At 32.2% G+C, this 27814-nt stretch overlaps 1 pseudogene; it reads right to left on the reverse strand.

The window, feature by feature from the left end:
* Positions 1–17609, reverse strand: part of LOC123217743 — a 34942-nt pseudogene extending 17333 nt beyond the window's left edge.
* Positions 17610–27814: the final 10205 nt, after the last annotated feature.

The raw sequence follows: 27814 nt of genomic DNA on the forward strand, positions 1-27814 counted from the left end.
ACATGCCATGTGGATGGCATAAAAGAAAAAGTTTAGAGGATCCACTATCTCCAAGCTCAGGTAGTTAATTATCAAATTTGACAGTTACAAAAAGGTTCCCAACAAAACAATGAAGTAACATCTTAGAGAAATATCAAGTATGATAACGAAATTGAAAACTACTAAGCATAACATGATGGATAAGGAGTAAATACAAGCTATTATACGATCCTTTCCTGACAATTGGGTACACATGAAAGTCAACATGACTCATAATGAAACATTAAGAATTTTTCAAACATTTCTCGCCACCTTAAGCTAAAAGATGAGCACTTGAAAGTTGTTAGACTCAGTACTCATGCATATGTTGTTGAGTCTAATTTAATGAAATTCTTTGGCTTTAAGCGAAAATGGATTAAATCCAAGAAAGGGAATAAGATCATTCAAGGACCCGTTAATTAGAACAAGCAATTCAAATGCAAAAGTGATAAGCACACCAAAAAAAGAGATAAGACCAAAATGACCTGTTATAACTGTGGTAAGAAAGGTCACTTCACTCGTAAGTGCACAAAGTTGAAAAAGATATTGTCTTATTCTATCTCAAATTATGAAATTTATGTTTCTAATACTGTTTTATTAAATAAATCTTATGTTATGTGGATGGTAGACTTAAGAGCCACAGACCATGTAGCTTACGATAGAGGAGCTTTTGTAAAGTTTCATTGTATCCTAAAGGAGACATAATGGATTTATGTAGGCAATAATACAAAAGTTGAAGTGAAAAAGGTGGACTACATGAAGTCTTATATGTTTTAGAAATTCTATGAAATTTGCTCTCTGTACTTGTTTTATTAAAGTTGGGATATAATTTACATCTCTCTCAAAACTCTGTTTAAATTTATTATGGTACTACATTTTGTGGATTTGGTTTTCTTTCGAATAGTTTCATGGTGTTAGGCACTTTGTTTTATGATTATGATAATAATGTTTGTTTTTTAATTATTTGTAACTCCTAATAGTATGGATGTAGATGCAAGTACATGATATGTTGTATTAGAGCATATTGGCCAAGATAGAATGAATAGTTTGGCTTGTGAAGCTATTAAACCTGTTGGTTTGTAAGCATTGCCTAATAAGAAAAACTATAAGAAAGCCATTTAGTAAAACTTTAAGAGCTTAATTTCCTTTTCAACTTGTACACTCAAATATTAGTGGTCCTATGAATGCTAAGGTGAGGCATTGTGTCTCATATTTCATTACTTTAATAGATGACTATACATGATTAGGTCATGTCTATTTGATCTCTCATAAGTTAGAAGTAATAGATAGTTTTAGACTTATATAAATGAGGTTGAGAATCAACTAGATAAAAAAATAAAAGCTTTAAGAATTGATTGAGGTTGTGAATATTTATCTACCAAATTCAAGGAATTATATAGTAAAAAAGGAATAGTGAGGCAAATAACAATTTCAAGAACTCTACAATAAAAATGTGTAGTGGAAAAAAGAAATCGAACTCTATTGGAAATAGGTAGGTCGATAATGGTGTAGACAAATCATCCAATATTATTTTGAGGTGATGTGTTATTAATTATTGCCTAGGTACTTAACTAAGTGCCCACTAAATCAATTGCTTTTACTCTTAATGAGTTATGGACAGGTAGAAAACCTGATTTAAATCAATTGCAACCTTGGGGGTTAGCAACATATATCCATGACTCTTTTAGGTCGGGTTATTTTCCTATGCTTTAAGCCAGGTCACCCTAATTGCCACATTTATATTTAATTAACTAAACCACTCACATTTATTCCTAATAAGTTGTTAAATCAATTTAACCATCAAATGCACTTTAAAATTCACGAATCACCAAATATTCAGTTGATTATTTACGTATCATCAATCTTATCAATGAACATATAAATTCATATTGTAAACCAATACATAATCATGGCCTCAAATTATAAAGCCCAAATAGATCGATCACTATCATCATTATTTATCATAATTCACCAAAAAATACCAAACCATTAAGTAGTCAATTCAACCAAGAGTGGACATCGTACTTACCTCTCTTCCGACAAATATGTAAGTGTTTTCATGGCAAAGGAATAGCTTTTAGTAACCTTTGACTCCGTGCTCCTTAAGCTCTCTTAATCTTCTCTTTTATTCTCTAAAAGTATAATGAATGAATATACACACGAGTGTGTAAGTCATTATCCATTAGTGATAGTTTTCTAAAACTGCCATAAAACTACTCTTTATCGAAAATTAAATTTATTGATCACATATCAGCATGTAGTTCCTCATACACAGGTGTGTATTTCTCCCAAACTTTGCCATTTTCATGTACCTTATAAGAAACGACTATTTTGCCCTTACCAACACACAAATGGGTGTATGAAGCCTGTCACATGACTGTGCACATCTAAAATCACAAAAACACAAGCAAGCATAATCATGAGGCAAATGACAAAATTAACCTTGGACGTACCTATAGGTATTACACCTTATTTCTTTAAACTTTTCCATATCACTTACAACAATAGGTATAAGAACTTAAATGAGAAAAATATTATGAAATTAACTTGAAATTATTCATAAACAAAACTAAATCTACCTAAACTGCTCTTAATTTACTAGTCTAGTCCATAAAATGTGTGTAAAATGTGCACATAACAAGTTTATACAAGGCACATTATCAGTGAATTAAGGATATTTTAATCCATTTTCTGACTTTGTCCTCATCCACTAAAAAGAGAGAGTTTTAAGTGATATTTCATTCATTGATTGTAACGAGTTTTGGAAAGGATTGATAACAAATAATGTGTTCCCACCCTCACATACATCTTACTTAACTGATTTGTAGGAGTGGTGTTTTTAATTGGTAGGGAATGCGCCAACTTGGTTGATTTGTCTATAATCACCCATAGTACATTATATCTACCCTAAACTCTTGAGAGCCTATATATGAAATCCATCTAGATATGCTCTTATTTCCATTTTAGTACACTCAGAGGCTGAAACAACCCTGATAGTCCTTGGTGATCAACATTAACCTATTGACAGGTCAGAAACTTAGGTACGTATTCCCCATACCTTTCTTTATACCCAACCACCAAAAACTCCTCCTCAAATCTTGATACATCTTTACACCCTTGATGTGGACAAGTAAAGAGAATTGTGAGCCTTTGATAAAATCTTTTGCCTCAACTCACTGACAAGTGGAACACATACCCTACCTTTGAATCTGACCACACTATCCACTATTTAGACATCTATGTCGAGACCATCTAGAAATTTACGTACCATTTTTTTTTTATAGTAATCATCCTTTAACTATGCAACTTTACTTATCTTCACTAACGTGGATTTTAATTTATAACCTTGACAAAGCCCCAATAATTAACTCTATCTAGATATGCCTGAATCTCCCTTTGAGTTGAAAGTTGTGATAAAAACATCTTTCTACTAAGGGCATATGTGTAACGCCTATAGGTATGCCCAAGCTTATTTTCATCTTTTTCCTCTTAATTTGTATTTGTTAATTTTAGTTTGTGATTTTGGGGTTCACATTCTTGTGAGGGCGTTCCTACATCCGTGTGTGTAGACAAGGATAAAATGGTTATTTCTCATAAAATATATGAAAATTGTAACCTCTTATAACCAATAGGTGTGTTGCAAAAAAAGGGCAAGAGTTCCCTTATTTTAGAGGGACCGAGGAAATTTTTTATTATTATTTTTAATGCCCTATAACACTCTTAATTAGCAATTCACACAAACCAGTCCTACCAACCGACTAGATTTTTATCAACCTAATCACAATTAACAAAATAAATACCTAATAATAACCATCATAAAAATTACCACCCACAAAAACTTTATAACCAATTTCAATGACTAGTTATATATATATATACATATATAGATATAGATATACATAATCACATATATACATATAGGAAACAAAATATATACATATCCACCAATATCTATATTAAGTATGTTTATATATATATATATTCACATATACATCAAAAACATATAAATCAATAAAAATATGGTGTCTTCCTCCCTCAGCCTCACGTCTCACTAGTGCTCCCCGGGAACCTTTACTGCAACTCTTTACCTATAAAATATTAAATTAAACAGAGTGAGCGACCATGGCTCAATAAGAAGATTATACTTAATACTTAAAGAATTTCATACCAGTACTAATCTTTTTATACTCAACATGTCTGAGCTATTTACAAAAAAATAATTAACACGGAATACACATTAAACACATATCATAATTCTCTTCTTTCACCTATTTATTCATTTCTTTACTATACAAATATGATTCACTCGTTATGATTTATAATGTAAGAAAGCCATGACTTTTCTATTTTTTGATCATATATCTTTTTTAACTTTTTATCAGCCACATAGGCTTGCATGCATGATTCTAATGCAAATGACTTTCATAAAATATTTGCTAATTCTTTTTTTTTTGTCAAATATTTTTATTAACCGGCCTAGACTATATAGGATAGTACTCGCATATTTCTCTTACACGTATATTTCTCTATTATTATTATTTTTGTTGTTGTCCACATAGTACAACTGACATTTTTCTTTGCTGTTCACACAATACAGCTCCCGTGTAAGGATTTTAAGTATGTTTTCTGCTTTCTTATATCATATGAGTCATTATAAAATCAAAAACACTTGTTTTCCATTTTCTGAAAACATGCATAACTTAGAAAATGTTTTTCCCCTTTCTTTATTTTTCTGAAATCATATATATGTATGATTCTTCATGTATACATGTATAACCATAAGAGGAAATATGCCCATTCATTGTTTTCCCTTATTCTTTTCACTCCTTATCAAACATCATATTATTTTCTCATGCATTTGTATATATCTCATGCATCGAATTAATTTCAAAATATATAATATAGGCTTAATATAAGGATTGTTACACATATCATGCACATAATTAAGCAAAATTAACCTATATCATATAAAATGACACTTTTGTCCTTATGACCAAAAGTTATATGTCTACCCTTAGTGTAAATTATTCCATCAATTCATCATTTCTTACATACTCAATACACAAAATCCACTAAGCTAACCCCAATAATATGAAATGTCTAAAATATCCTTATGGCAAAAAATTACTTCATAAGTCCTAATGAATTTCTTTATTCTTTTAAGCATAAATCACCTTAATTCTAATACCTTACACACTTATATAAGTAAAGGTTATTTAAATAACCTAACTCAAATTACTTCAAGTATGTAAAGTATGAAATTCTTACTTTTTCTTTGCTAATTAGGTGATTGAAGTCTATCCTCCTTCTTTTCTTCTTCCTAGTAATCTTAATCAACCAAAAACATAATCATCCATCAAAACTCTAAACTTCATATCTCTTAAAAATTAAATTTTTTGCCTTAGAACTTACCAGAATTAATAGATCTACATTTTTTATAATTGGAGGCTCTGAAAATTAAGTGGTTTAGCTAGGTCTTTTGATGAATTTTTTCTTGAAGAAAAAGCTTTAGTAAAATTATGGAGATTCTCAGCCAAGGAAGAAGAAAATGAATAGTTGGTTGGTTTTATAAGCATTTTAGACTAATTTACCCTTAACCTTTTCCAAAAATAACTATTTTATCCTTAACCAATTACCAAAAACCTTTAGCACCATTATATAATTTCAAGGGTGCCATTCAATTTACATTCCCACTTTGTCTCTTAAATCCTTCTAAAATGACCATTTTACCCCTTTTGAAAATTATTGCTTATTTAATAGTTTTCTATAATTCTTTTACAATTTCTTTAAACAACAAGTTATAAAATCAACTTTAGGGGTAATTTTGAAAGTGGAGTTTACTGACATACCTGAATCCGAATGTTATACTTCTTCCCCCCTTAAAAGAATTTCAACCTCAAAATTTAGACAAATAGGTTGGGAAATCTCTCTCTCATTTATTGCTCAACCTCCCATATGGCTTCTTCCACCTTATGATTCTTCCATAATATTTTTACTAATGGAATTGTCTTATTTTGGAGCTCTTTTATTTTTCTGTCTAGTATCTGCATCGGCTGCTCTTCATAAGCTAAATTTTCTTTTAATTCCACATAATTTGATTTCAATACATGTGAAGGATCGCTGATGTACTTTCTCAATAAAGAAATATGAAATACATTATGAACTCAATTCATACTAGGTGGAAGTGCAAGTCTATAAGCCACCTTGCCCACTCTTTTTAGAATTTCAAATGGGCCAATAAATTTTGGAGCAAGTTTCCCTTTTCTTTCAAATCTCATCACGTACTTGTAGGGGGCTACTTTCACAAAAACTTTGTCACCCGGTTGAAACTCTATTTCTTTCCTTTTCAAATCTGCATAACTTTTTTGTCTGTTCTGAGCTTGCTTCAATCTAGTCTTAATAGTCTTTATATCTTTCACCATCCTTTGGGTTAACTCAGGCCCAAGAACTTGACTCAAATCATCTCGCTCTCCTATGTCATCCCAATGTAATGGGGATCTATACTTTCTTCCATAAAGAGCCTCATACGATGCCATTTTAATGGTGGACTGGTAACTATTATTATATGCAAATTCTATCAACAAAACCATTTCATGCCAGGTTATTTTGTAATCTAAACAACAGACCCTCAACATATCCTTTAGTATTTGATTCACCCTTTTTGTCTGACCATCTGTTTGAAGATGATATGTTGTGTTAAATGCCAGCTTAGTACCCAATGCTCTTTGTAAACTACCCCAAAAAGCTGAAACAAATCTAGGATCTCTATCTGACACAATAGTTTTGGGTATGCCATGTAATCTCATAATATCACATACATAAATCTAAGCTAGTTGATCTGAAGCAAAACTATCTTTCACTGGAATAAAATGTACTGATTTAGTCAATCTATCTACAATCACCCACAGTGCATTATAACCTTTTTGTACTCGAGATAGGCCAATGATGAGATCCATTGAAATATCTTCCCACTTCCATTTAGGAATACTAAGTGGGGGAAGCAAACCCAAAGTTCTTTGATGCTTGGCCTTAACCTGTTGACATACCAAACACTTGGCTACATAGTGACCAATATCTTTCTTCATACCTATCCACCAATAAGTTTTTTTAAAATCTTGATACATTTTTGCTCCCCCAAGATGGGCAGTGTAAAGTGTATCATATGTTTCACTAATGATTTTCTTTCTCAATTCCAGATCTTGGGAATACATACCTTGTTTCTAAACTTGAGCATGTCATTAATCATTTGAAACTCAGTTACTTTCCCCTCACATATCTGTTGACTCATTTTCTTACACCATAAATCTTCTACTTGCTTATCTTTTATTTCATTGAGGAGATTAGGTTAAATTTCCAATCTGGCCAACCGACTCTTTATCACCTCAATCTGTTCCCTCTAAAACTCTTCCTGTAACTCTATTTGAGTGGTGAGATGAGCTATGACAATCTTTCTACTCAGGGTATCAGCTACCATATTTGCTTTATCGGGCTGATATTTAATATCACATTCATAATTTTTGACTAGCTCAAACCATCTTATTTATCGCATATTCAAGTCTTTTTGAGTGAAAAAATATTTTAGACTTTTATGGTTAGTGTAGATATTACATTTAACTCCATATAAATAATGTCTTCAAATTTTTAAAGCAAAAACCACTGCCGCTAACTCTAAATCATGGGTAAAGTAGCGTGTTTCATAATCTTTTAACTGTCGAAAGGCATACGCTATCACCTTACCCCTCTACATCAGCATGACTCCTAAGCGATTATGCGAGGCATCGCAATAGGAGCTGTAGTCAACCATCTTTTTAACTCTTGGAAACTCTTTTCACAATCATCAATCCATAGAAAATGAGTTCCTTGTCTAGTAAGAGTTGTAAGTGGCTTGGCTAACCGGGCAAAACCTTATACAAATCTCCTGTAATAGTCGGCTAGCCCTAAAAAGCTTCTGATCTCTTTCATTGTCTTCAGCCTCACTCATTCAAGTATTGTTTTCACTTTACTAAGGTCTACAACTATACCTTCCTTAGTAACCACGTGTCCCAAAAATAATACCCGATCCACCCAGAATTCACACTTAGAGAATTTGGCATACAATTTCTTTTCTCTCAATCTTTGTAGCAAAAATCTCAAGTGTTCAATATATTCTTCTTCAGATCTGGAGTATATCAAGATATCATCAATAAATACTACCAAGAATTTGTCAAGGCAATCATGAAATACTCGATTCATTAAATCCATAAAGATTGTTGGGGCATTAGTCAATCCAGAGGGCATTACCACAAACTCGTAGTGCCCGTAGCGGGTTTGAAAAACTGTCTTTGGAATATCTTGCTATGCAATATTCACTTGGTGATAACCCAACCTCAAGTCAATTTTGGAGAACACAAAACCTCCCTTCAACTGATCAAATAAATCATCAATTCGAGGCAATGAGTATTTATTCTTCATTGTTAGTTTATTCAACTCTTTGTAATCTATGCACATACGGAGTGACCTATCTTTCTTTTTGACAAATAGTATGGGCGCTCCCCAAGGAGAATGACTAGGTCTAATAAAACCCTTATCTAAAAGTTCTTGCAACTGTTTTTTTAATTCTTGTAATTCAGCTGGAGCTATCCAGCAAGGGGCTTTGAAATTGGGGCTGAGCTCAGTTCTAACTCTACACTGAATTCCAACTCTCTCTCTGGAGGTAAACCTGATAGCTTATAAGGAAAAACATCTGGGAAATCTCATACTATTGGGACATCTTAAACACCCAATCTTTGAATATCGCGCTTATGCAACACATGAGCTAAATATCCCGTACACCCCTTTTTCAATAATTTTTGCTTGAAGAAAATGCTTTAGTAAAATTATGGAGATTCTTGACCAAGGAAGAAGAAAATGAATAGTTGGTTGGTTTTATTTGGACTAATTTACCCTTAACCTTTTCTAAAAATGACTATTTTATCTTTAACCAATTACCAAAAACTTTTAGCACCATTATATAATTTTAAGTGTGTCATTCAATTTACATCCCACTTTGTCTCTAATACAAAAAAATGTAACCTTTTCTAACCAATAGGTGTGTTACAGAAAAATGACAAGGGTTTCCCTATTTTAGAGGGTCTAGGAAAATTTTTTATTATTATTTTTAATGCCCTGTAATACTTTTAATTAACAATTCACACAAACCAGTCCTACCAACCGACTGGATTTTCATCAAGTATGTAAAGTATGAAATTCTTACGTTTTCTTTGCTAATTAGGTGATTTAAGTCTATCCTCATTCTTTTCTTCTTCCTAGCAACATTAACCAACCAAAAACATTATCATCCATCAAAACTCTAAACTTCACATCTCTTAAAAATTAAATTTTTTATCTTAAAATTTACCAGAATTGATACATTTACACTTTTTATAATTGAAGGCTTTAGAAATTAGATGGTTTAGCTAGGTTTTTTGATGAATTTTTGCTTGAAGAAAAAGCTTTAGTAAAATTATGGAGATTCTTGGCCAAGGAAGAAGAAAATGAATAGTTGGTTGGTTTTATAAACATTTTGGACTAATTTACCCTTAACCTTCTCCAAAAATGACTATTTTATCCTTAGCCAATTACCAAAAACCCTTAGCACCATTATATAATTTCAAGTGTGCCATTTAATTTACATTCCCACTTTGTATCTTAAATCCTTCTAAAATGATCATTTTACCCCATTTGAAAATTATTGCTCATTTAGTGGTTTTAAATAATTCTTTTATAATTTTTTTAAACAACAAGTTATAAAATCAACTCTAGGGGTAATTTTGGAAGTAGAGTTTATTGACATACCTGAATCCGGGTATTACAAAAACGACTAAATTTGGAAGAAACACAAACTCGTGTATAAGGGAATATACGTCTGTGTGTGGTCAACAAATTTAAATTTTGGATAAGGATCAAATTTAAATTAATATTTATCTCATTCAATCCTTAATCTCTTGTACTTAATATGCAAATAAGTAGAGAAGAAAAGATGCATTATTAACTTAATATTCTTTAATTATTTGAATTCTTAATTTATTGTCCTATTCTAATGCAAGTATATATAACCAGACAAAAATTTTGATCTTGCATGAGCAGAAAACACAAAATTCAAATTAAACTAAATGATGTGAATCACAATACACATCACTTTCCTTTATAAAGGCAACAAACCCAATGTTAAAAATTAAACTATTAACAATGATTTTTGGCTTCCATCTAAACACAAATTAGTATAAATAGAAGCGGTTGTGCAAGGGATTTTGTATCTCAGAAAAGAGAATTAATTTAATTATTTGAGAAAGAATAAGAAAAGATGGCAAAGGCAAACAAAACAGTCATGCTTTTGAACTTGATTTTATTGCTTTCTCTTTTACTTGTCATCTCCATGGTTGAGAGTAGAAAAGCTAATGGTAAGTTTTTGTATTTTATTACTTAAATAAGATGGCCAAATGACTATTTCCCACCTAAGGTTTGATGTTTTCTCAAGTTTCCACCTTTTAACTATGGAAACACCAAATACCTACCCATGGCCGGTTAGATTTAACAAAACCCTAAAAGTGGCAAGGGTAAAATCATCATTTTCTCTGTAATATTAAAAATAAACTTAAATAGAATCTATTTTGCCCCCTAAACTTTAAAAACTAAAACTTTCCCCCAGCCTAAGTTTTAAAAAATCGCAGTTTCACCCTAGGGTTTCTTTTTGAAATCTCTGATGACATTGCCGATGGTCTCTCCCTCCCGAAGCATCCTCTCCTTCCGATAATCTCTTTCCTCCCATTTGGACCCCCATCGGAGTCGGAGAAGCCGTGGAAGACGAAGTTCTTCGTCTTCCCAGTCGTCGTCATCGTCATCGTCGTCTTCATTTTCCAACTGCGATCGAGCTTAATCTTCGTCTTCATCTTCCAACTACGATGAAGAAAACTGCAATTAGCATCGTCGGATAAGTCGTCTGGGAAGACGATCGCCTTCCCAGACGATGAAGACGAGATCTCGTCTTCGTCGTTTGGGAAGAAGATTTCTCTTCCCAAACGACTTATCTCTGCGTCGGATGAGTAGTGCAAGAGTTTAGGGCAGCCGTCAGTGAAAGAGAAACCGTCGGGAGGGGAAGACGGCCGATGATGGCAATGGAGAGATAAACCCTAGGGGGAAAATGCGATATTTTCAAACCCTAGGAAGGGAAATGCGATATTTTCAAACTTAGCTTAAGGAAAAAATATTAGTTTTTAAACTTTTAGAGGGGAAAATGAGATTAAATTTACCACCGTTAGGGTTTTGTTAAATCTAACTGGCCATAGGTGGGTGTTTGGTGTTTCCATAGTTAAAGGGTGGAAACTTGAGAAATTATCAAACCTTGGGTGGGAAATAGTCGTTTGGCCAAATAAGATTGTCTTGTAATTGAAGTTAATGATTCTAGTTTTAATTAATTACCATTGTATACATAATAAGTATTTTTTGTATATACGTATTTATTAATTCTGTTCTACGAATTAAAATTTGGATGCCTTTTCCTGACGACAGGTTTCTAAAGTCTTGTCGTATGGAATAAATATTTGGATTTGATACCTATATAAAATTCAAAAGCACAAAAAACATTAATTGTTTTATCTAATTTTTTAATTGAAGGGGCTAGTGTTGAAAGCAAAGACCGCAAAATGGAGACCAATGTAACCTCTCCTAACCAATAGGTGTGTTGCAGAAAAATAGCAAGAGTTCCCCTATTTTAGAGGGTCTAGGGATTTTTTTTTTTATTATGCCCTGTAACACTCTAATTAGCAATTCACATAAACCAATCCTACCAACCGACTAGATTTTTATCAACATAACACAATTAACAAAATAAATACTTAATAGTAACCATCATAAAAATTACCACCCACATAAACTTTATAACCAATTTCAACAACTAACCATATATATATACAAAATCACATATATCCAATAATCAGAAAGATATATATATATATTCCCATGAGTATATACTATCTATTAGATAAAGGTATAGACACATCAATACAATAACTACATATATACATATAAGAACCAAAATGTGTATATATATATATATACACACATAAAGTCACATGTACATATATATAAGCACATAAACACCAAAACCATATAAATCAATAAAAATGTGGTGCCCCCCTCCCATAGCCTTATGTCTTATTAGTGCTTCCCAGGAACCTTTGTTACAACTTTTTACCTGTAAAATATTAAATTAAATGGAGTAAGCAACCATGACTCGGTAGGAAAATTATACTAAATACTCAAAGCATTTCATACCAGTACTAATCTCTTCCATACTCAGCATGTCTGGGCTATTCACATATAAAATAATTGACACAGAACACGCATAAAACATATATCATAATTCTCTTCTTTCACCATTTATTTATTTCCTTACTATACAAATATGATTCACTCGTTATGATTTATGCATGTATGAGTGTCATAACTTTTCTATTTTCTGATCGTATATCTTTCTCAACTCTTTATTAGCCACATAGGCTTGCGTGTATGATTTTAATGCAAATGACTTTCATAAAATATTTTTTTTTTGTCAAATATTTTCATTGATCGATCTAGACTATATAGGATAGTACTCGTAGTCACCATACAAGGTACAATCCTCTCTTACATGCATACTTCTCTATTTTATTTTCTTTGTTGTCCACACAGTACAGTTGACATCTTTTTTTACTTTCCACATAGAACAACTAATATCTTTCTTTGTTGTCCACACAGTACAATTGATATCTTTCTTTATTGTCCACACAGTACAACTCACATGTAAGGATTTTAAGTATGTTTTCTGTTTTCTTGTATCATATAAGTCATTATAAAACTAAAAACACTTGTTTTCCATTTTCCAAAAACATGCATAACTTAGAAAACGTTTTTCCTCTTTCTTTATTTTTTAAAATCATGCATATGCTATGATTTCTCATGTATACATGTATAATCATAAGATGAAATATGCCCATTCATTGTTTTTCCTTATTCTTTTTAAGCCTTATCAAACATCAAATTATTTTCTCATGCATTTACATATATCTCATGCATTCCATATGAATATACATATTTATTATAATGGTTTTAACACATATCATGCACATAATTAAGCAAAATTAACCTATATCACATAAAATGACACTTTTATCCTTATGGCCAAAATTTATATGCTACCCTTAGTGCAAATTATTCTATCAATTCATCATTTCTCATATACTCAATACACAAAATCAACTAAGCTAACCCTAGGAATAAGAAATGTCTAAAATACCCTTATGACAAAAAAATTACATCATAAGTCCTAATGAATTTCTTTATTCTTTTAAGCATAAATCACCTTAATTCTATACCCTACACACTTATACAAGTAAAGGTTATTTGAATAACCTAACTCAAATTACTTCAAATATGTAAAGTATGAAATTCTTACCTTTTCTTTGCTAATTAGGTGATTTAAGCCTATCCTCCTTTTTTTCTTCTTCCTAACAACCTTAATCAACCAAAAACATAATCATCCATCAAAATTCTAAACTTGACATCTCTTAAAAATTAAACTTTTTACCTTAGAACTTACCAGAATTGATAGATCTACACTTTTTATAATTGAAGACTCTGGAAATTAGGTGGTTTAGCTTGGTTTTTTGTAAATTTTTGTTTGAAGAAAAACTTTAGTAAAATTATGGAGAGTTCTCAGCCAAGGAAGAAGAAAATGAATAGTTTGATGGTTTTATAAGAATTTTGGACTAATTTACCCTTAACCTTATCCAAAAATGACTATTTTATCCTTAGTTAATTACCAAAAACCCTTAGCACCATTATATAATTTCAAGTGTGCCATTCAATTACATTCCCACTTTGTCTCTTAAATCCTTCTAAAATGATTAGTTTATCCCCTTTGAAAATTATTGCTAATTTAGTGATTTTAAATAATTCTTTTACAATTTCTTTAAACAACTAGTTATAAAATCAATTCTAGGGGTAGTTTTAAAAGTAGAGTTTACTAACATACCTATATCCGAGTGTTACATTTCTTCCCCCTTTTAAAGAAATAGGTTGGGAAATCTTTCTCTCATTTGTTGCTCAACCTCCCATGTGGCTTCTTCCACCTTATGATTCTTCCATAATACTTTCACTAATGGAATTATCTTATTTCAGAGCTTTTTATTTTTTTATCTAGTATCTGCACCGGTTGGTCCTCATAAGCTAAATCTTCTTTTAATTCCACATAATATGATTTCAATACATGTGAAGGATCGTTGATGTACTTTCTCAACAAAGAAATATGAAATACATTATGAACTCGATCCATACTAGGTGGAAGTGCAAGTCTATAAGCCACATTGCCCACTCTTTCTAAAATTTCAAATGGGCTAATAAATCTTAGAGCAAGTTTCCCTTTTCTTTTGAATCTTATTATGTGCTTGTAAGGGGCTACTTTTACAAAAACTTTGTCACCCGATTGAAACTCTATTTCTTTCCTTTTCAAATCTGCATAGCTATTTTGTTTGCCTTGAGCTTTCTTCAACTAGTCTTGATAGTCTTTATGTCTTCCACCATCCTTTCGGTTAACTCAGGCCCAAGAGTTTGACTCAAATCATCTTGCTCTTTTATGTCATCCCAATGTAATAGGGATCTGCACTTTTTTCCATAAAAAGCCTCATATAGTGCCATTTTAATGGTGGACTGGTAGCTATTATTATATGCAAATTCTATCAATGGAACCATTTCATAATAGGTCATTTTGTAATCTAAACAACAGACCCTTAACATATCCTCTAGTATTTGATTCACCTTTTCTGTCTGACTATCTGTTTGAGGATGATATGTTATGCTAAATGCCAACCTAGTACCCAATGCTCTCTGTAAACTACCCCAAAAAGCTAAGACAAATCTAGGGTCTCTATCTGACACAATAGTTTTGGATACGCCATGTAATAAGGTCTCTATTCGTACATAAATCTGGGCCAGTTGATCTAAAGCAAAACTATCTTTTACTGGAATAAAATGTTCCGATTTAGTCAATCTATCTACAATCACCCATAGTGCATTATAGCCTTTCTATACTTGAGGTAGGCTAATGATGAAATCCATTGAAATATCGTCCCACTTCCATTCATGAATACTAAGTGGGTGGAGCAAACCTGAAGGTCTCTAATGCTCGACCTTAGCTTGTTGGCATACCAAGCACTTGGCTACATTGTCACCAATATCTTTCTTCATACTTATCCACCAATAAGTTTTCTTTAAATCTTGATACATTTTTACTCCCCCAATATGGGCAGTGTAAAGTGTATCATGTGCTTCACTCATGATTTTCTTTCTCAATCCCAAATCTTGGGGAATACATACCCTGTTTCTAAACTTAATTATGCCATCAATCATTTGAAACTTAGTTGTTTGCCCCTCACGTATTTGTTGACTCATTTTTTGGCACCACAAATCTTTTACTTGCTTCTCTTTTATTTCATTGAGGAGATTAGGTTGAATTTCCAATTTAGCCACCTGACTCCCTATCACCTTAATCTGTTCTTTCTGAAACTCTTCTTGTAACTCTATCTGAGTGTTGAGATAAGTTATGACAATTTTTCTACTCAAGGCATTGACTACCATATTTGCTTTACCTGGCTGATATTTAATATCACATTTATAATCTTTTACTACCTTTAACCATCTTCTTTGTCGCATATTCAAGTCTTTCTGAGTGAAAAAATATTTTAGACTTTTATGGTCAGTGTAGATATTACATTTAACTCCATATAAATAATGCCTCTAAATTTTTAAAGCAAAAACCACTACCGCTAAATCTAAATCATGGGTAGGGTAGCATGTTTCATAATCTTTTAATTGTCGAGAGACATACACTATCACCTTACCCCTCTACATCAACATGACACCCAAGCCATTATGCGAGGCATCGCAATAAATATCATAGTCTACACCCTCCTCTAGTAATACTAAAATAGAAGCTGTAGTCAACTGTCTTTTTAGCTCTTGGAAACTCTTTTCACAAGCATCAGTCCATAGAAAAAGAGTTCCTTATCTAGTAAGAACTGTAAGTGGCCTGGCCAACTGGGCAAAACCCTGTACAAATCTTCTGTAATAGTCGGCTAACCCTAAAAACCTTATGATCTCTTTCATTGTCTTCGACCTCGCCCATTCAAGTATTATTTCCACTTAACTAGGGTCTACAACTATACTTTCTTTAATAACCACGTGTCCCAAAAATACTACCTAGTCTAACCAAAATTCACACTTAGAGAATTTGGCATATAATTTCTTTTCTCTCAATCTTTGTAACACAAATCTCAAGTGTTCGGTATGTTCTTCTTCTGACCTGGAGTATATCAAGATATCATCAATAAATACCACCAAGAATTTGTCAAAGGAATCATGAAATACTCGATTCATTAAATCAATAAAGATTGTTGGGGCATTAGTCAATCCAAAAGGCATCACCACAAACTCGTAGTGCCCATAGCAGGTCCAAAAAGTTATCTTTGGAATATCTTGCTCTCAATCCTCACTTGGTGATAACTCAACCTCAAGTTAATTTTGGAGAACATAAAAGCTCCCTTCAACTGATCAAATAAATCATCAATTCGAGGCAACAAGTATTTATTCTTCACTGTTAGTTTATTTACCTCTCTGTAATCCATACACATACGAAGTGACCCATCTATATTTTTGACAAATAGTATGGACTCTCCCCAAGGAGAGTGACTAGGTCTAATAAAATCCTTATCTAAAAGTTCTTGCAACTATTTCTTTAATTCTTGTAATTCAGCTGGAGCCATCCGATATGGGGCTTTTGAAATTGGGGTTGAGCCAAGTTCTAACTCTATACTGAACTCTAACTCTCTCTCTGGAGGTAAACCTGGTAGATCATTAGGAAAAACATTTAGGAAATCTTGTACTATTGGGACATCCTGAACACCCAATATTTGAATATCACGCTCATGTACCACATGAGCTAAATATCCCATACACCTATTTTTCAACAAATTTTACGCCTTTATACTACTAATCATCATACTAGGCTGATGACCCTCTCCGAAATTGAAGTGATCCCTATTATTAAGTTGGAATCGAGCCTTTTTCTTTCTACAGTAAATCTTAACTTCATATCTTTCTAAGAAATCCATGCTCAGGATAACATCAAAATCGGCCATATCAAAGCAATCAAATCCACCTTTAACTCTCTCCCATGTATCACTACCTTCTAGTCCCTTAACATCTTATCAGTAATCATACTCCTACCATCTGGCATCTTAACTCTAATGGAATAGGTAGATCTAACAGGCACTAAACCTACCTTTTCAATAACCCCTAGTGCAATAAAGGAGTCTGTAGCTCCTGAATCAATCAATGCATATAAGAAAACAGAGTGGAATAAGAGCTGACCAGTAACAGCAGATGGGCTAGCCTCCGCCTGACTATGGGTAGCTGTATAGACTCGTGCATTAGTACCTTTCCCTGGCTGTACTGGTAGAATCAGGATTTATTATAGTTGTATCAAGACTAGTACCTCGATACTCTAGCAATCCTTTGCTATATGCCCTGGCTGTCGACATCTATAAAAAATCACCTGTTTCTGCCGGTACTAACATTCCTCATTATGACGTCTCCCATAAATCTGACATTGGGGAATATTTTCTTTTCTAGGGCTTTTGTCACTTTTCCCACATTTTCTATTTGCTTTCGACTGAAATTTTCTTTTTCCCCTGTTGTTTATTAAATTGAAGCCAATTGAACTGCCTCATGATGTTGTAGCAGGTGCTGAAACAGTTAACGAAACAGGTAGAGCTGACCGACTTAGCATCATTGTTTGAGGTGTTGTCACTGATAGAGGTGTTGTCATAGAAGGTGTATTCCTGGTTAGCTTATTAATGTATACCTCTAACCTTAATGCTTTCTCCAATGCCTCTTCATAAGTTTGAGGAAGTTGTGGTCCAGTTAGCACATGTAAGGCTGTCTCCAGTCTAAGATGTACCATCTCCTGACTAATAGGTGTGTTACAGAAAAACGGCAAGAGTTCCCCTATTTTAGAGGGCCCGAGGAGTTTTTTTTTTAACCATGCTCTGTAACACTCCTAATTAGCAATTCACACAAACCAATCCTACCAACTAACTGGATTTTCATCATCTCAATCACAATTAACAAAATAAATACATAATAATAACCGTTATAAAAATTGCCACCCATAGAAACTTTATAACCAATTTCAATGACTAATCATATATATATATACATATATAGAAATATATATATATATACAATCACATATATACATATAGGAAACAAAATATATACATATCCATCAATATCTATATCAAGTATATATATATATGCATATATTCACATATACATCAAAAACATATAAATCAACAAAAATATGGTGCCTTCCTCCCTCAGCCTCATGTCTCATTAGAGCTCCTTGAGAACCTTTGCTGCAACTCTTTACCTGTAAAATATTAAATTAAACGGAGCGAGCAACCATGGCTCAGTAAGAAGATCATACTCAATACTCAAAGTATTTCATACCAGTACTAATCTCTTCCATACTTAGCGTGTCTGGGCTATTCATATATAAAATAATTGACACGAAACACGCATTAAACACATATCATAATTCTCTTCTTTCACCTATTTATTCATTTCCTTACTATACAAATATGATTCACTTGTTATGATCTATACATATATAAGTGTCATGAATTTTCTATTTTCTGATCGTATATCTTTCTCAACTCTTTATCAGCCACATAGGCTTGCATACATGATTCTAATGCAAATGACTTTCATAAAATATTTGCTAATTCTTTCTCTTTTTTTTTTTTTTCAAATATTTTCATTGACCGATCTAGACTACATAAGACAGTACTCGTAGTTACCACACAAGGTACAATCCTCCCTTACACGCATATTTCTCTATTTTTTTTCTTTGTTGTCCACACAGTACAACTGACATTTTTTTTCTTTGCTGTCCACATAGTACAACTAATATCTTTTTTTACTGTCCATACAGTACAGCTTGCGTGTAAGGATTTTAAGCATGCTTTCTGCTTTCCTGTATCATATGAGTCATTATAAAACCAAAAACATTTGTTTTCCATTTTCTGAAAACATGCATAACTTAGAAAATGTTTTTCCTCCATCTTTTTTTTTTTTTTCTGAAATCATGCATATGTTATGATTCCTCATGTATACATGTATAACCATAATATGAAATATGCCTATTTATTGTTTTCCCTTATTTTTTTCACTCCTTATCAAACATCATATTATTTTCTTATGCATTTATATATATCTCGTGCATTTCATATGAATATACATATTTATTATGATGGTTTTTACACATATCATGCACATAATTAAGCAAAATTAACCTATATCCCATAAAATGACACTTTTATCCGTATGGTCAAAAATTACATGCTTACTTTTAGTGCAAATTCTTTCATCAATTCATCATTTCTCACATATTCAACACACAAAATCCACTAAGCTAACCCTAAGAATATGAAATGTCTAAAATACCCTTATAACAAAATTTACATCATAAGTCCTAATGAATTTTTTTATTCTTTTAAGCATAAATCACCTTAATTCTAATACTTACACACTTATATAATTAAAGGTTATTTAAATAACCTAACTCAAATTACTTAATGTAAAGTACGAAATTCTTACATTTTCTTTGCTAATTAGGTGATTTAAGCTTACCCTCCTTCTTTTATTCTTCCTAGCAACCTTAATCAACCAAAAATATAATCATCCATCAAAACCCTAAATTTGACATCTCTTAAAAATTAAACTTTTTACCTTAGAACTTACCAGAATTGATAAATCTACACTTTTTATAATTAGAGGCTCTGGAAATTATGTGGTTTAACTAGATTTTTTGATGAATTTTTGCTTAAAGGAAAACTTTAGCTAAAATTATGGAGATTCTCGGCCAAGGAAGAAAAAAATGAATAATTGGTTGGTTTTATAAGCCTTTTTGGACTAATTTACCTTTAACCTTTTCTATAAATGACTATTTTATCCTTAGTCAACTACCAAAAACCCTTAGCACTACCATATAATTTCAAGTGTGCCATTCAATTTTCATTCCTACTTTGTCTTTTAAATCCTTCTAAAATGACCATTTTACCCCCTTTGAAAATTATTGCTGATTTAGTAGTTTTCTATAATTCTTTTACAATTTTTTAAACAAGAAGTTATAAAATCAACTCTAGGGGTAATTTTGGAAGTAGAGTTCACTGGCATACCTGAATCCGGGTGTTACGTAAAACCCTAAAGAAATCTGTCCAACCGAAGACTAGGTGTACTCACCATACCTAGAGCAAAACTAGATAGGATATCAAAACGAGTAGAATAATCCTTTACTGAACCTTCCCCCTGCTGCAAAGAAATGAACTATTGAACTTTGACTGCTACCACATCAACTATTCTGTATTAGGCCTCAAATGCCCTTCTGAAGTCCTGCTAGGTCATCAGACCCACATTTCTGGTTTCTTTAACTAGGTCCTACCATACGCGGGTCTTTCCCTTCATCAAGAAAGTGGCATATCGAACTTTTTCTTTATCAGTCATAGGAAACAAATCCATGGTACTTTCCACCTGCTTGATCCACTCATCAGCCACCAAAGGATCTTTAGTATCTTTAAATTCAGAAGGGGTATGTGACTAGGTAAGGAATAAATGGGCTCAAGTAGCCTTTGAGCTCCAACTTCTCCTCTCCCCTTATTCCTCATTTCATTTCTGATTTCTTCTATGACCTCCTTACGAATCTCACTTCTAATCTCATCTTGGATGGCATCTCTGGCTATATTTTTAGATGTGGGTCTATCTTGACTCTCAATCAACACTTGATGGACTATATCTCTGATTTCTGCTAGCCCAAATCTTGAACCATCTGACAGGGTAGGGTTAGACGCTCTCCCTTCTCTTTCTGAATACCTCTTCCATGATCCCGTCCACGTTTTGTGGTACTCCTCATCTAATAACTGCATAAGTGTAACTACATAAGTATTTTATCATTCTGTTATTTGAATACAGGCAAAGAAAACAACTTACTACAATCGATTCTCGGAAGCTGATCTATGAGACATGAAGGGCACTTGTGCAATACTAGAATGCAAAACTATATATATATATATATATATATATATATGTATATATAAATGTATATATATATATGTATATATAGATATATATGTATATATATATACATATATATGTGCATATATATATATACATATATATACATATGTATATATATATATGTATATATATGTATATATATATGTTATATATATATGTATATATATATGTATATATATTATATTACATTATAACATATTTTATTATATCTACATTTAAGCACCCAAAATCATGCTTTGACACCAAAAATGTAACCTTTCCTAACCAATAGGTGTGTTACAGAAAAATGACAAGAGTTTCCCTATTTTAGAGGGCTTGGGAATTTTTTTTTATTATGCCCTATAACACTCCTAATTAGTAATTCACACAAACCAGTCCTACCAATCGACTAGATTTTCATCAATATAACACAATTAATAAAATAAATACTTAATAGTAACCATTATAAAAATTACCACCTACAGAAACTTTATAACCAATTTCAATAACTAACCATATATATATATATATATTAGTTATACATACACAGTCACATATATCTAATAATCAGATAGATATATATATATTCCCATGAATAAATACTATCCATAAGATAAAGGTATAGGCACATCAAAACAATAACTACATATATACATATAAGAACCAAAATGTATATATATATATATATATATACACACACACACACACACACATAAAGTCACATGTACATACATATATGCACATAGACACCAAAACCATATAAATCGATAAAAATGTGGTGCCCTGCTCTCATAGTCTCATGTCTCGCTAGTGCTCCCTGAGAACCTTTGCTACAACTCTTTACCTGTAAAATATTAAATTAAATGGAGTGAGCGACCACGGCTCAGTAAGAAAATCATACTAAATACTCAAAGCATTTCATAATAGTACTAATCTCTTCCATACTTAACATGTCTGGGCTATTCACATACAAAATAATTGACACGAAACATGCATTAAACACATATCATAATTCTCTTCTTTCACCCATTTATTCAGTTCCTTACTATACAAATATGATTCACTCGTTATGATTTATGCATATATGAGTGCCATGATTTTTCTAATTTCTGATCGTATACCTTTCTCAACTCTTTATCAACCACATAGACTTGGATGCATGATTCTGATACAAATGACTTTCATAAAATATTCGCTAATTCTTTTTTTTTTTTGTTTGTCAAATATTTTCATTGATCAGTCTAAACTATATAGGACAGTATTTGTAGTCACCATGTAAGGTACAATCCTCTCTTACATATATATTTCTCTATTTTTTTTCTTTGCTATCCATACAGTATAACTGATATTTTTCTTTGTTGTCCACACAATACAATTGATATCTTTATTTGCTGTCCACACAGTACAACTTACGTGTAAGGATTTTAAGCACGCTTTCTGCTTTCCTATATCATATGAGTCATTATAAAACCAAAAATACTTGTTTTCCATTTTCCAAAAACATGCATAACTTAGAAAATGTTTTTCCTCTTTCTTTATTTTTTAAAATCATGCATATGCTATGATTTCTTATGTATACATGTATAATCATAAGATGAAATATGCTCATTCATTGTTTTTCCTTATTCTTTTTAAGCCTCATCGAGCATCAAATTATTTTCTCATGCATTTACATATATCTCATGCATTTCATATTAATATACATATTTATTATAGTGGTTTTAACACATATCATGCACATAATTAAGCAAAATTAACATATATCACATAAAATGACACTTTTATCCTTATGGCCAAAAGTTATATGCTACCCTTAGTGCAAATTATTCTATCAATTCATCAGTTCTCACATACTCGATACACAAAATCAACTAAGCTAACCCTAGGAATAAGAAATGTCTAAAATACCCTTATGGCAAAAAAATTACATCATAAGTCCTAGTGAATTTCTTTATTCTTTTAAGCATAAATCACCTTAATTATATACCCTACACACTTATACAAGTAAAGGTTATTTGAATAACCTAACTCAAATTATTTCAAGTATGTAAAGTATGAAATTCTTACCTTTTCTTTGCTAATTAGGTGATTTAAGCCTATCCTCCTTCTTTTCTTCTTCCTAGCAACCTTAATCAACCAAAAACATAATCATCCATCAAAATTCTAAACTTGACATCTCTTAAAAATTAAACTTTTTACCTTAGAACTTACCAGAATTGATGGATCTACACTTTTTATAATTGGAGGCTCTGGAAATTAGGTGGTTTAGCTTGGTTTTTTGGTGAATTTTTGTTTGAAGAAAAACTTTAGTAAAATTATGGAGAGTTCTCGGCCAAGGAAGAAGAAAATGAATAGTTTGATGGTTTTATAAGCATTTTGGACTAATTTACCCTTAACCTTCTCCAAAAATAACTATTTTATCCTTAGCCAATTACCAAAAACCCTTAGCACTATTATATAATTTCAAGTGTGCCATTCAATTTACATTTCTACTTTGTGTCTTAAATCCTTCTAAAATAACCATTTTTCCCCCTTTGAAAATTATTGTTCATTTAGTGGTTTTAAATAATTCTTTTACAATTTCTTTAAACAACAAGTTATAAAATCAACTCTAGGGGTAATTTTGGAAGTAGAGTTTACTGACATACCTGAATCTAGGTGTTACAACCAAAATGTGAGTTAGTGTTCAATGTTGAAAGAGGAGACACTTGCTTTGAGATAACAAAATTATTCAACTTGACTTCAGAGTTCTTTTATCAACTAGTGAATTGACCTTGCATGTCCCTAATTACCATATTTATAGCATGTTAAGACTCCCCTATTACATCAAACCTTGCTCTAGGACGTTATTGTAGGGAATTTATGGCTTTCAGGCAATGGAATAACAATTAAAAAATTTTCAAGAAATAAGCAAACATACCGCAAAAGCCCCTTATGGATCGATCTTAGGGGATAATTAATTTATAAACATGCTATTAACATTTATATGGTGTTTGCTAAATATAATTGTGCAAAAATGGTTCTTTTGACTTTCATTGATTGAGACATATTGTGAAGTCATTCCCATAACCAAGTATAGGTCTAAATCTTGGTATCTATAAAATGCACAAACTGAATTAGAGACAAAAACCATACCCAAAGGTTAACTAACCTTTCTTCTTGTCAATTTAACAAGGTGAAATCACTAAAGTGTGCAATTAGACCGTTTTATGAGGCTATGACTCCATTAAACACTTGTTTGGTACTAATAGTAGCAAATCAAAGATGTTGAAGCCAATTTTATGATCTAATACACCTTTTAAGACCTTGCATTTTGAATGTCTCATACTCAGTTTTCTAGAATGTCAATTGACATAGATCTAGTCTAGAAAGATGAAGAGTTTTATCGAGAGACAAAGCTTTTCGTCTTCTCAGACGTATTTTTCTAGGAAGATGAAGAGCTTCGTCTCCTAACAAAGCTCTTCTTTTTTACAAACTAGATCTGTATTGATTGACATTTTAAATGAGGGGAGAAAGACAATCAAAGCATGATGATGCATTGGGGAATCTTCGTTACTAGTGATGACACCAGATTTGGTGATAGGAGGGGAATGCCATTTTTTAAAATTTGGTCTATAGGGGAAATGGTTAGTTTTTAGGGTTTATGAGGGGAAAAAAGATAAAATTTTAAGGGGTTCTATTAATTTTAACCGCCTATGAAGGGGTAAATAGGATTTTTAAAGTTAAAGGGTGGGAACTTGAGATTAGAGGATACTTTGGGTGGGAAATAGTCTTTTGGCCTTTTAAGAAATCAAAGATATTTCCTAGTGTGTCGTCTAATGATTCTTATTTGGATGCAAATGGTATTTCTAAAAGATTGATATATCAACTTTAAGTGTATATCACGATATTCATGGTCATTATAATAACTAGTGCTAATAAAAATCTAATCATCTTTGTCTCTCAATTTATGTGTTTAATAACACATAATCCAAGGAGGCATATATCATCATAAAGAAAGAGAATCTTTTCAAATTCTTATTTGTTGAATCCTTCTAAAATCGTCTGTTATAAACACTCTACTTTAAAATCAATAGTCCATACGTTATACAATAATAGATTAGATGAGTACATGGCTACTTAGTTTAAGTTCTTTTGTGAAGGATTACTTAGTTTAAGTTCTCAATTTATGGTTTTTTTTTAATAAAACTCATTAACTTGCATACCCAACAAACTCTCTTTCAATGTTAATACCATTGGTTATGATTTGATCACAACCATTCTAGGTTTTATCCATTAGAGTTGCTCTTGATAATTAATTGTCAAACTTTTAATGTTATGTAACAACTATAAATGCATCTAGATTTTAATGTCATAAATGATCGGTGCTTTTATCAACAGTTGTTTTAATTCTTATGAACTTATAACGCAACTCATCCTTCTTATATTATTTTGTATATGTAGGTTGGTTACTTGTTTTCCTCTAAGAATAATGTAACACCATATCTCCCTATTATACCTCTAAAAGTAATTAACTGGGATGATATGTCACATATGTAGCAAAGATTTTCATAAATATGCATTATGAGAAAACAATTTCATGAAATACCTCGATGATTTTATTAAAATAAAATATAAGACCCAAATATGTCATAAGATGCTAGATAACCAACTGAAAGCCATAATTAAGAAAACCATAACAATGTATAAAATAATTCCAAAATGACTTAACTAAGCAAATGAAATAAAATGTCTGCGATGGTAGTGGTGTCATCACTAAGCTAATCTGCTAGCCTCCCTACCTCGTTACCCTCATGTCTACCTGTAAGTTAAAACAAAACACATGAGTGATAATTCACCTAGTAAGCCCACAATCAAATGGGTGCCTTATGCCTCTTCCATAAATAACTCATTACTCATAATATGCTCAGGTAGAACATCTTAGACATCTCTTAGACCTTGTCAAAAATCAGGATGAACATTATAAATGCCTTTTATACCTGGTATAACTTGAACGAATGTCTCAAACACCTCTTACTTTGAACCCATATTGAAATAGATAACTCGAACATCTCTTACATCCCCAGACATTACACAGAGGGTTATAACATCTTTTCTCAAGCCCTCAATATGGCATACTTTCATACTATAAGAGATGACTATTCCTTCCCTTTATGAGGGATAACCATTCCAAAAAGTGATGAGATAACTATTCCTCCTTAACTTAGTTCCCATGTATCGAATAGGCTATGCTTTGAAGTTACTGATCCAACTATTACACATAATGAAATTAGTCATCTACTACCTTATGATGAGACAACTGTCTCATTCTTATTAGGAACAAATGTCTTCTGTCTTTGTAATTATCAAAATTATGCAAGTTCCAATGGTGATTCAGCAACCTAAAAGCCTAGACTTATCCTAACACTTCGTTACTCTATTCCATTCACCTAAACAATCTAAATACACTTATAACATAATAACCGCAACAACCCATAACAAAACTCAAAGATCTCATTTATACATTCTTAGTCTTCTAACATCATTATGACCATATTCATGTACAATCAAATGTATATACATTGAAAACACCATCGTATAAGTATTCTAATTACATATTACATATCATGCTAGAACAAGGCATCAAACATGAGAGAAAGAAATAAAGAAATTCGCCTACCTTTTATCTAACGATGCTTAGTCTTTGCGTGGCAAGAATCTGGAGGCCTTCCTCTACTCTGGTAGCTCTCCAAGACTCTTAATCCTGACTACTTCCTTTGTGAAAAATGAGTTTAAGGTTATAATGTGTAACCTTAAATGTAACACCAAGAGGAGTTTTATAACTATTGGAGAACACACTTAGGACGGTCTTCCCTTGAATGGGACAAACGTCGCCCAAGATGTGCATCACAAAAATCATGCAAGCACAATTTGAAATTACCAACTCAAAAGGACGGGTATCCTATAAGTTTGACTTTTCTTTGACTTTGATAATGTAACACAATTGAACCTCTTGGGAGACCTGAATCATGCCAAAAAACTCAGTTACCCCTAAACATACCTGAGGTTGCTATATTTCCTCCCTCTTAAAAGAATTTCGCCTTAGAAATTCACTTGAACAACTAGGGTATTTCTGTCTCATATATTTCTTGATCTCCTATATAGCCTCTTCGATTTGATGGTTCTACCACTACACCTTTATCAAAGGTACTTATCGATACTTAAGTGTTTTAATTTGCCTATCCATAATTTGCATCGGGTGCTCCTCATAAACTAAGTTATCTTCTAACTCCACATCCTCAAACTGAACTACTTGGGGTGGCTCACCCAAACACTTACACAACAATAATGCATGGAACACATTGTGAATCCATCCCATATTCACTAGTAATGTAAGTCTATAAGCTATCTTGCCAATTTTCTCCACTACCTCATATGAACCAATATAACGAGGTGTTAACTTCCCTTTTTAATCGAATCTCATCACATGGTAGTATGAGGCAATCTTTACAAAAAGGTGGTGACTCACCTCGAATTCTAAATCACGTATCCTCTGATCAACAAAACTTTTTTGTTAATTTTATGCCTATCTCCTCCTCTCTTGAGTAAGCCTGACTTGGTCAATCATCTGTTGGGTCATCTTAGGTCCCAA

This window comes from Mangifera indica, chromosome 1 (assembly GCF_011075055.1).
Source record: "Mangifera indica cultivar Alphonso chromosome 1, CATAS_Mindica_2.1, whole genome shotgun sequence".
NCBI classification, from domain to species: domain Eukaryota; kingdom Viridiplantae; phylum Streptophyta; class Magnoliopsida; order Sapindales; family Anacardiaceae; genus Mangifera; species Mangifera indica.